Below are 13476 nucleotides of genomic sequence, written 5' to 3' on the forward strand. Positions count from 1 at the left end.
ATANANATATATNTNTATNTATNTATATATATATATATATATATATATATGTATGTATATATATATATATATATATATATATATATATATATATATATATTACATATATTATGTTCCTGAATGTTTGAAATTTTGATTGATAATAAATTTTGATAATATGTTCATTTCTAAGAAAATTATAAGCAATCTAATTATTTTAGTTAAGTATTGGGTTAGAAAGTGCCGATGTTGAAGGAAAATTGAAACGCAGAAAATTTTAATTTAATAAATGTATACTAAAATTTAAATTTTAGTCGGCACGAACTTTCCGGACAACCCAATATGTCATGCCTAAGTGTGTTGTTCTTGTAGTGTGACACCAAAAGAATAATTGCTATAAAAATGCGAAAGAACACTGTTTTACTATTAAAATGTTTTATATAAGTTCCATATAAGAATATATAGTATAATAAACATAACATTTTCTCAATATATGCAATATTACGTTATCTTCTAAAAGTCAAGCATTCCACATTGTTTTATGTAGAGACTTTGTTGATTTTCCCATCCCTTTTCCCATGTGCAGCTACTGTGGAGCACTTAGTTCATCCTAATTCTCCCAAAGGAAATTCCGCGGATGGCGGCAGGATATTTTCCTTCTAATTTTGTGACTATGCTACTCTATTATTATGACACAAATGATAGTTATGATGCACGAATTTCTGCGCCTCTTACATATCTCGTATGTTTATTCAATGTAAAATTGTTTGTTTATCAAACATATGAAAATCAAAAATATAAATCATACGAAAATATAAAATTATATTCTGTAATATACAATTTATATTCCTATGTCGTAATTATTTATAGAATATGGTTTTTACAATTTACAGAAAAATATGTGATTATTGGAATATAATTATAAGCAGTATTTTGTGTGATTTTCTCTGGCTTTTAGAAATATTATCATTAGTAAAAAGTGTAACAATTTAACAATGTTTTCAGATAGATTCTCAGTACATATGTATATATATCTTCATTATAATAATTATTAAAATAATTTTCAAGTTTTTGCTTAAAGTTTCTGCGGTTCTCTAATTTTGGAAGACTAATATACTATGACGTATTGTTTCTTCGCATGACATTGATTCTGATCGGAGTATACCCATCGCGCTTAAAGGATCTAATCGTTAACGTAGATGCAATGAAAGCATTCAGCAGAAACTGATAGTTGTGAGCCTTTGAAACAGTTTCGAACTTGATATTGCTGAAGCTCTTAAGACAAGTAATGCTTTGTTGCCAATAAATACCGATATTGACATTGTGACGATTTTATTGTGGTTTTGCAAGAAGGAAAAGATTTATTTGTTGCAATGATTATTTGTTACAATGATGTTATTAGTTCGATTAAATTTTCTTTCTTTTAATTGCTAGGATTATTAATGCTTTCCTGTGTAGAAATGTTTGCTTTTTCGAGATTAAATAATTTAATATTTTACGTAAAATCCATTAATGACGAAAAAACATTTATCGCGTGTTTGTTTATTTGAGTTACAAACTTGCGTTTAGGAGGGAAATATATGTTTGTCGATATCGGTTGCCATAAAAAAAATAGGAAAAAAAAACCAGCGTTTCATTTGCACCGTTGCATTTGCGATGTATCACGATCAATAAATCGTTGGTGAACTTCCCAATCTCTCGAGCAAAGCTCGAGTCGCATAGGAAGCATTTACAAACAGTGTACCAGAACATTTCGCTCGTTGGTTTGCGACTACTTGGAATTCAATCTTTCTAAGTGAGAGTGCGATGAGAGTTGAATGGAACACAAGTTGTTTCATGGTGGAATGAGAGTTGTATATGTTTATCTGTATTCTTGTAAATGGGTTTTTGAATTCGATTTAAGAACTGATTTAAGAATTTCTCTGAAATTCTTTTTCAACTTACTAGAGATATATATGAAATAAATTATCGTTGATTTTACGCTATCGTTTTTATTAAGAAATCACGCGTGTAAAATAATGCCAAATCACATATCACGAATGAAAAATATTAAATTCTTAAGCATGATAATATTATCGATAAACAAGACTAAGTATTTTTCTGCATTAAACATTTCAAATATTTGCGAGAACAAGATCTAACATGCTTTAGGAGGAATTTATGTTATGAATGACATTTTCAGCATTTCCGTTGTAGTAATTTTCCATTAGCAAAGTATTTCTTCTGATATTAAATATTATTTCATATACTATTACAATTGTTATGTGTATTTAATATTACTATAATAATAAATTATATATAAATTATTATAAATTGTACACACAACAATATTATTATGTGTGCTTGTGCAACGACTTTAAACATATCTTGTATTTTCTCTCCCTTATTTAAATTATTAAATTATTAATAAAGATTGGTATAACTATATAATATTAATAATTATATATACAATATATAGTGGCTATCCAATATATAGAAGCTTTCAAAAGTTTTTAGTTAATGAGTAATTTTATTATATTGCTCAGATAAAGAATCTACAAATAAAGATCTAATGTGCAAGTATTTTTTAATATATTCTAATATTTAAAATATCATGTTCCTAAGTTGATTATAACAAGATTTTTATTAATGTATAATGTAAATTGAAAAAAAAACAAATTTAAAAATAATTGTAAAATTATATGTTGACTGGAATCTTTTGATAGCGCACATCATTAAATATATCAAATCAATAAAACCATTCGTAATGAGAGCGGAAGATTGTTTAGTTTATTCCAATGCTCGAGAAAATTATGGAACGGCAACTTCATTAATAGTAACAAAAGACTTGTTTCTTGCTCACGATCAATAATGTTAATAAGACGGTTGCTTGAACTACTCTCTGTAATGCAGGATCCATGAGTTTGCTATTCCAGCTGTTTATTCTCAGTCGTCCAATGTCGGACAAGTACGAAGAATGATTGACTTAAACTACTTAAGGACAGCCCATGCTCATAAGCACTCACCCGTTGCTTGATGAAATAATCAATTTATGTAAAATATCTCAAGGCGCATATAACCATGTTCTGAATACATTTATTTCGAATTATTACTATCCTACTCTCATTTTAAAATCTTAAAGTCCTATACATCATCAAGGACAATTCGAATCTAAGAAATTCATATATGAAATGGAAAGGGAAACTTTTAAGAATTGCTTTATATAACATAGCTTTATGAAAGTTAAATAGAGTAAAAAATTTATATATGATAACATTCTAGGGATAACATTCTAGTTAATTAGATCTATATTATTATATATAAATAACACATGAAAAAACCAGAAAATATAGATGTTGATACTCAAAGCTATTGCGATACAAGTAGCTGTGGTTCTTATAAGTAGGACTTTCGTATTTTGAATTGTATCGAAGTCGTTACGAACTTCTTTCATTTTCGCGATTTTCCGCGCATATTACGTTCACATAAGACGAACTTTTAACGGTGTTCGCCATCTTGCTCCGCACTCAAGTTTATACCTGTGCTTGTATAATTAGTTTGACGACTCATTACTACATTAATTATAAGTGAACCAAGATTCTCTCTATGATGATACGACGGTGATATCTTTCGTTCTGTTGCTTGAAGCAGATAGGGATTGTACGTCGGCGAAGGAAACATTTATACGATGATGCAATTTGATGATTAATAAGAACCAAAAATTCCAAAATAATATTAAGATATCGAAATTACACAATTTTTGCTTTATAAGTGATTAATTCTGTAATATTTGTGGATGTCTGGAAATGATATTCTTCACTAAGGAGGCCTGAACCGAAGCTTTTAGTCGGCCGCGGCATTTCGTTCCGATTCCACACTACTAGACTCATCAATAAAGAGATGTAGTGTGGGCCCTGCTTTAGACGCCGAGGAATGAATTTAGATTAATGTTCTATTTAAAGGGAATTCGCGTGAATCCTGGGGTGCTCGCGCGAATCCAAGCGAGTCCCATTAAACCTCTGGTGGCGAGTCGCCACATATTAATTGATTATTATGGAATATGATTTACTTATGAAAAAAAAGCAAAATGCAAAACATAAAATCAGTTGAACAATAAAAACTTTCTTCTAAAAAATAAAAATTGATAACAGATGACAGATATTGGGGTGTAAATGTAGACCTAAACATGCAAATTGAATTTTATATTTGTTAACTGTTCAAAATAAATATAAAAGTCAATTTCAATTATTTAATTAAATATTATTTTTTGTTTGCGATTAAGAGCTCTGATTCTCGAGTTTTATTTGTTTTAGCTTCTTTTTCTTCTTATGTTATTCGACAGAAATTGCTATGTAAATCGAATAGATGTTGAATAAATGCTTCTCGATTGCTTGACCGCACTGATTCGCTGTGTGCATCAATTCTAAAGGGAATCATGTTGAAATGTCTTTCTATTCGTAGTAGTATGATACTATAATGCATAGTAGCATCGCTTTCTTGAATTTAGTCGAGAGTAGAATTCTAAAAAATAATTTATGTAAAATAAATGTTTAAAATAAATGAATAATTTCAGATAAATTAAAATTTTTGCATCCATCAATGTTTACATTTATATATTAAAATATTTATATTTAATTGATATACACATATATTTTAAGACATATTAAAATGTATTATTATTTTATATATAAAACAATGGCGAACTATTAAAATTAAAAATCTGCCAACGAAATTGTGCCTGAGAGCAAATTATATATTTTACACATTCTGTATTCACTCTACGAAAGTTAATTAAAATCAACATAATTAACAGTTAATATGTAACAATAATTAACGAACAAAATGCAATTTTACATTTTTGGTATTTCAATTAAACTGCGCAATCAAATTTTACAGACGACAATATTTATGATCTTTCTTTATTGTTAAAATTTGTATTGTTACGGATGTTTAATTTATTCAAATATGTATTTAATCCTGACAATCATTCGTTATTTTTTTTCATACTTTCTATATTGAAAATATTGTTATTCTATATTCTATATAAAATATTTTATATTGAAATTATTGACATAATTTGCTTTGTAGAGGGGAATGAAATAAGCATTACAAGCGCGCACGCGCGCACCCTTCTACTGCAATCTACCACCTACATCCACGCGAGTCCTGAGCTATAGCTTTCTAGCACATATCTGCATATCTCAATACGCGTGCTTAGACTGTGTATCTTTGCATTGTACTTGCCATAGCTAATTATACTGTTATCCTGTTACAATGTTAAAGCAATTTTGCATAAGAATTCCCGGGTGAAGGTTTTTCGATATTCTCTTCTTCAACATATTATTGAAATATTTTATTTCAGAATTATTAAAAAAATTTATTTGATATATATTTATATTTGAAATCTGCGAATACAAATCCTTACATATATCTCGTATATTTCATATCATGTTTTAATAATAAGAAAGATTGTCTAATTATTCAAATGTAATGAAAAATCTTTATGAGAATTATTTCCTGTTAATTTACTGTTATTGTTATTACGCAACGTCAGCAATTTATATTTTTTCCATTATGTGCTTTCCGTCAACTTTTCTCGGAAAGTTTTATTTTCGAAAGATTATTATTTCGTTTTGCACCACGCATCCAACTTCTTTTCAATTAATTATTTTCCATCTTCCAGTTCGCACTTACTTTGTCCATTATCCTATATTTAGCGCAACATCGCTGAATCCTAGCAGCTTCCTCCGTAAACAAAGTTTTGCCGCAGCTCAATAAGTCAATAAGTGGTTCGAAGACTAATTAAAGTTTTGCAAACGTGACTCACCGGCAGTGGACAATAAAGTTATTTCCCTTCGTTATAGTTGAAACATACACGAGCTGGTATGCTACGTGCTTCAGTGAGACGTTATTTTTCAACTTTTCGCACACAGTTGTAGATGACGGGGTTTTGATTGTGGTTCGATCGATGGACCGGCGAATCCAATTTTCTTACCTTTGTGTCCGCGGTATCCGAATTCCAGTTAGACTGGCTTTACGGATTTCCACAAGCGTCAGAGATCATGGTTGCCCGAAACGAGATCAGTACTGTTGAAGTTGCGACCACGTAACTCTCATGAGTTTTGAGGTGATGTAAGAGGCTCTGCACTTAATCGGAGTAAATTTTAAAACTTTTAGGATTTTAGATCCATTTAGTCCATCATTTAGGAGTATGGCCATTGTAAAAATGGCGAATTTTGAAATAAATAAATTTATTTATGTTCGAAAATTGTTACTACTTTTCTCAAATTTACATTAAAAGAATGTAAAATAACAGTTGCATTGTTAACTAGAAATATTCAATTAAAACGTTTAAAAATTCAATAGCTATCAATATTGAATGATTATTTGCTATGCAGAACACAGTATAAAATATTTTCAAAACAGTTTATTTCGATCATGTGTACCTGTCATGTAGATATAGCTTGTGTTTTCGGTGAGTACATCAGATGGTTTTGTGTTATTAACTTCGAATATACACATGGACATTTCCACTACATTCCTTGACATACTCCTGTATGCAAAATACGAACATGTAGACAGTGAGGCTGATGGAATATAAAAGAGGAAGTCGGGCGTATAGTTGGTGTATCCGCAGTAAATGTTTGTTCGTAATGTAGTAAATAAACAAACAGTATATTGCCATGTTGTATTGATCGGTAACCGAAACATTGAATGCATAAATCGTTAATTTGGTGAATGTCCACCTATGTGCGCGCAAGTACATCCATAAACGCTTTGCGAATAATCCATCAACTATGTCAAAGCTAGGTAATATTCCGATACTTTCATTAAGTGCTTTGATAATTTATATCAATATATTATCAGAAGCATTGAAAAGTTCAGCACTAATATTTATCGTTTATTATACGTTCTAAAGTATAATTTAGTGTCAAGAACTACCATCAAGAACTTCTATAGTTAACGAAGTATTCGAGAGTTTATAAACATATATCTCGCAAATAGTAATCTTAATTAATTTATGAATAATTTTGACATGAATAGATTGACGGTGCAATTACGGCAAATAATTCAGCGGATAATGACCGATCCAATCGCGGTTTCCGAAATAATACCGCTGTATGCGCTTGTCGCAGCGCAGACGGACTTCGTGTGTTGCTTTGACGGTTTGGTTTGTGGCCCAATTTCTACGTGATAAATGCACCGCCACCGATTTCGATTTGCATCGTTTTACGGACAACAGAGCATACGGTCTTCTGCATGCACGAATGCAAATTCGAAATTTTAGTTTATCCTTTGCGGTGATATCCTTTCGATGATTCGCGGTCTTTTGCGACGTTTACATCATACATACATTTTACACTAGCACGTTTATTGAGCGTGAAACGAAATGGGAAACGATGTTTACGTTAATCTTGAAAGCCAGCGAGTGGCGTTCGTGTACCGGTATTAAATTTATACGGAATAGGGTTACGGAAATCTGACAATTTTCAAAATGAAATAACAATGTATGATTATAATTTAAATATTAATTTCTTGTTGTATATAAAAATAGAAAACAGAATTTCATTTGAGTATATTTTTCTTATCTGAGTACATTTGAGTAATGCTCAGCAGACAAAGTAGTTCGGTGAGCGTTAACAGATTATTTAATTGACTCTTGCCTCTTAGCACAGAAGCTTGCAGCAATATTATTGCATAGTATACGTTGCTGCAATATTGTTGAATTTATGCTGTATGAATTTAATTATTCGTTGGATCTAATAATAAGTGTAGAAATCAATTGTAATAAAAAAATCATTGAGTATTTATTGAGATGTTTTGTCTGTTAAACACAGTTATTATTTAATTAAATATATTCAGATATATAAAATGGCATTCTATCTTCTATTTTTATATAATAAGAAATTAATATTGAAATTTTCATTTTGTTATTTTATTTTGAAAATGTCAGGTTCCCGTAGCTTATTCTATATGTAGAGAAAAATCACCAATACTGACGTACTACTTTGTTTTTGGACAATATTTCTTAAATAAACAAAAGCTAAAAATAAGATTTAAGAAACAATTACAAATTAGAAAGTGTCTTCTATATATCATATAATATAGCAGTTTGTATATTACTTTTTGCAATTTTGTAATAATTAATTTTTTCATAAGATAAACAAAAAGGAATGCCTAACAGAATGGACTCCAAAACTATATAGTATGCAGTAATGCCCCATATTCTTGTACTTTTTCATTCACAAAAATTATCCATATAAAATATTTATAAGCGGATGTATATACGCTTCGAATCTTTTCATTTCTATATGAAACGTTTTTCATTCATTTTATATGCATTCTTTATGCTGTAAGACACAAACGCGACAGTTTTTTCTTTTAGGATTTTCCCATAAACGATTACCTTCAACTTTAATAAGACTATTTGACATTATAACGTAATACTATTAAGTTAGCTTATGGTTCGTCTTACAGACAGGTACCGGATTACGCTGCACCTTGATTTTATATATTTAAAACTGTATTATTATAAAAGGATAAGGAAAAATAAAATACAAATATTAGGGCAGTCAAATGGAACGTAGCGGATGAAAATCAGACATTGAAATCAACATGTTAATAATCATCGTGATTCTTTTAAATCAGATATATACTATCAGATATATACAGATGACGGATGCCCTTGTTCATAAAGTTTTTTAAGCTAGGATCAAAGTGATTAAATCCATTCGCAAATAGTCTCCTCCACTGTTGCGTTCAGTAATTTCCTGTTTTTCAGATTCTTTTTTAGTACGCCAGTTTTATAACTTTTTTGATATCGTTATGTTGCCGTTGAACAGCTTTTCACTATGTATAATATCTGTGCAATGAAAATATAATGATACCGATTCTATCGGGATTCAGGTCTCCAAAGATATGAAAATCGCATAGCGACACAGTTCCAATGGAAAATATTGAAGTATCCAGCCTATAGCCTTGATTTGTTGCGATTTCCACATTTTTTCAGACCTGAAGAAGAATCTAAAAGACAGAATCATCGGGCGCAACAGTGTAGGTGGCTATATTTGCAAATCTAGTCGTTCAATCCGAGTCTAAGGAATTTTATAAATAAGTCATCTGGTTTTACAATGGAAGAAATACCTTACCAATCATTTTTAACATATTAATTATTAACATATTAATTGATTTCAATATTTGAATTTTTCGACCGCTACATTTCATTTGACTACCTTATAAAACTAATTTAGAAAATTACAAACATGTAAATACATGATACAATATTATTAATATTATAGTTACTAATATTTAAACTGCGTAATTTGCAAAAGAAAATTGTAAGAATTTTCGCATTTGTAGAATTCATTTTTAGCTGATTTTGTGTAAAAACCAGCCACAAATATGTCAATTACAAATTTTTATTTCTTTATTTAATTATCTAAACAGATATTTTTTATCAATACTGATAAAGCACAATGATTTCGAGAAATAATAAGGAGTCTCTTTAGGAGATCTAGTATCGACGATTTTCCTCTATAAATAATTTTAGAATATTTTGTACTCCTAATATTTGAATAGCGTAATTTTACATGTCGGATTTTAAATGATATGTTACAGAAACATTACGTCATGGAAATCAAGTTAAATGCACAAGCATATATAGACATAGAGTTACTAAGATGTAATTATTCACTGCTGAGTCCTTTATAATAATGACAAATGACTATGCTTTTCGCTCGCACTGTTCTCTGTTTCGAGGACATGCTCCTCAGCTGAAACGGCTCCTGGCAATGCGCGATGCCTAACGATTCTTTAACTTCTATGTTATCAAATTTTCGTACGTCAGATTATAAGTATCGGAATAAACTGTTCTAATGTATTATCGGAGAATGGCTTTAACAGTATCGCACCTGATTTCAATTTATTACGATCCTCAATAGGCATAATTTGCATATAATGCACCAAAAATGCAATTAACGCTCATGTTTATTAATTTAAATTAATAAACATGAGTAATATTAATTAAAATTTATAAAGAATGAGTTATATCGGCAGACTGGTACACTGCACATCCAGAACATGTCACGAATAAATTACAAAGAGCATAAAATCATCTTTACAAAGATTAAGTTTTTGATATCAAAGATTTTCATATCAAACTTTCATATCAAAGTTATAAAATTGAAGATTAATATTGCATAGGAAAATATTTTTCTTAAATCAGCTTTTTTTTTGTTATTTCTCAATTAGATAAAATAGAATGATTTTGTTTTTGTATATATATTTTGTATAATAATATATTATGTCCTCTTACAATTAGTGGAAGGTTCCTTGCTAAAAAATATACTATATAAGTAATTATCTTTTTATACAGGTTATTCTGTCTTTATTGGATATCATTGTAACTAAATGCACCTTAATTAAACTTAGTTTTGCAGTTTCCTAGTTAAATCGAATTATACTTTTAAATCTAAACTAAAATTTTTTCCAGCAAACCAAAATCAACTTATAAAGGTTTTTAATTACTTTTGCCGATTTCAATTGATAGTCATTTCTTTCTATATAGGAATGCATTTTCAAATTTTTTAATTAAATATTATTTTTCATTATAATTATTTTTTAGTAAATTACAATAAAATACAATATAAAATTAATGAAATATATAAAATATAGTATAATATAAAATAATTTAACATCATAAAATAATATAAAACAAAATATATATATAATTAAATTGCTTACGCATAAAATATTATTTAAAAACATTTGAAATAAGACAAAATTTTGCTGTAATGTTGCTGTATAAATAAGACAAAACACATTATATACTAAAATAAAAAAGTAATTAATTAAAAAATATTTATAATTATTATTTATAATTAAGAAATGAATTAAATTTTGTACAACGAAATAACAATCCGAAAAAATTATTAATAAATTTCTTGATGAGGCAGTACTTTAACTAATAAAACATTTTGCAAGATTTTCAAAGAAATTAAACATACAGAAAGACAGACAAAATTTTAATGTTAACCATTGATCAGATAAATGTGATTTAAAATTAAAATTAAAAAGTGCAGCGAACAAATTAATGGATCGATAATATTGGTATTATTTATTTCAACATATGTAATTTTTATAACGCAAGTCGTAATTTATTCTCTGTGATAATAAATATGATAAATATTGTACAATTTTTTAATTACATGATTGATATTCAAATGATTAATCAAATGTAAGATACTAATTCCGCATTATTATGCAAAACAACTTTATGAATGTTAAAAAGTCACAAAAAATAGCTATTTGTTATCGAGTTCAATAGAGGATAATTTGAAAATCATAATCTGTCTGTTGAATGGCACATTTGGTTAATAGTCGACATAGAAAGAACGATTTTTTAAGATGGAGAGCAAGTTCAATCTGTTTCTGTCGAACCTCATAAGTTCAATCCATGAAAGAAAATTAAACGAACCGAATTATAGGGAACTTCGCTGCAAAAATGAATGAATTTCAAATTTTCCGGAGATGTTCCCGATAATAGTAATGATTTTGGCAATAATTACTATTTTTTAAGCTTTTATCCAATAAATATCGTTATAGTTTGTGAATATGTTTTTACAAAAAAAATATGTTTTCCTATTATTAAGAAATACATTTTTGGACTGAAAAAACACACGAAGCAATTTTCGGGAATGCTACGAATAGATATATTTAACCTGGGAATAGTCATATTTTTGGGGTATTTTTATATCCTAATGGCAAAAAAATGTGAATTATTATAAAATACTGTTTTGGATATTGTTTAATATATTTATTCAGGAATAGACATTAGTTGTAAGATCTTTTAAAAATCGTCCGTTAATGATCTCGTAAATTTATCCCTTTTGAATGCGCGAGATACTGTCTGTATATCGCTCTTTGTCTAATGTACGCTCATTCAATCGTATATTACATACATGCCGCGGATGACCTGCGCGATTCCCGAAAATTATACATTTATGCATTGTTCATTTCGCGATTGATGAGTTCGCTACCAAATTTCGATCAATAGGGATTGTTTCAACGTTAGCTCATTCTCCTGTATTCTTGGTTCTGCGTGCCAGCTGACCAATCCTATATATGTTCTCGATTCTCGGCATTAATCGAAATTGAACTGAATACCAACATCAAATTGCCAAATAGCCGTGTACCTTTACTAGTGAATGTTTCACACGTGAAGTGCGCAACATTCTCGTGCGAGACTATCTAAGGATCTTTATAGACCGTCGATTCGCGGTGAGATTTTCGATTCGCTTGTACGTTAAAGATTTTCATCTTCGCGTGCATCAACTACCTATTTCCAAGACTGATAATGTGCAAGGACCATACTGTTTGCCTCAAACAATTAATTAATTTGAATAAACAGCATAACGAATAATTTTGAAATTATATCGAAAATCATTCTGTCTTGGTGTGCAAACTTTTCTACAAAATTCATCAAGACGAACATGACATTTTTCACTCAAGTACTTTTTTACAAGATTATGCCAACATAATACAACTAATATTTTTCTTTTATATTAATTATTTTTTTCTTTTATTAATTATATTTTACGAATAACTATTCATTAAGATGCTAATAACAAAATTTATGATTCAATTTAATTTTGGGATATTATTATTTTAGTTTGATTGTGTTACAAGTAATCAAAATAATCGACGCGCAGTTATACGTTTGAGATAAAATTTAAACATTTACATATAGTAACATTACATATTACATATATCCAACATCTAACTTTGAATGTAATTGGCACTTCTTTCACTTAATTATTCACATAAGCGACCTTGTTCTAATCTTAATATTATTCTTTACAAAGTTTTAAATATGCAATTTCATCGAAAACTCGCAAAAAAAAGCATTATTAATTAAAATCTTTATTTTTTTAAATACTGTCATTAAGCTTAACTTATTTCGTTTAATATTTGTTTAATTTCTATTTACTTTTTTTCAGAAAATTATAACTAAATTTATATCTATAATGTTTATAAATACTAATAAATCGAAAAACAATCAATAATATGTTACTAATAATAGTAATTTTAATTAAAATCATCTCAGATAATTATTTATATAAAAAAAATCAGATGACTACTCTCTTAAAAGATGTTATTTATGCATTGGGCTGGCACCTTGTAAAGAAATACACTTGAATGAAAAATATCACGCCTTGTGTGAACTTTGGAAGATTGGCACATCAAGACGGGATGATTTTCGATATAACTCCAAAATTATAATGAAATATATACGCATTAATTATAGCTTACTATGTACATCTATTTCTCTAATCGTCCGTTCGAAACAAGTCAAATCGGATTTTTTAATTTTCCACTTGTTTATAATATTTAAATAAATACTTAAATATATAATTAAATATATAATCTTAATGTTAGAAAAAACATGCAGTCATTCAATACAGCCTACATATATATATGTATATATATATATATATATATATATATATATATATATAT

General features: G+C 28.5%; 1 protein-coding gene across 1 annotated transcript in view; it reads left to right on the plus strand.

The window, feature by feature from the left end:
• LOC105624854 (peroxidasin-like) overlaps positions 1 to 13476 on the plus strand; it is a 180981-nt gene that overhangs the window by 7967 nt on the left and 159538 nt on the right. The gene's annotated exons all lie outside the window — the stretch shown is intronic.

The sequence above is a fragment of the Atta cephalotes genome (genome assembly GCF_000143395.1).
Source record: "Atta cephalotes unplaced genomic scaffold scaffold00091, whole genome shotgun sequence".
In the NCBI taxonomy this organism is placed as follows: Eukaryota; Metazoa; Arthropoda; class Insecta; order Hymenoptera; family Formicidae; genus Atta; species Atta cephalotes.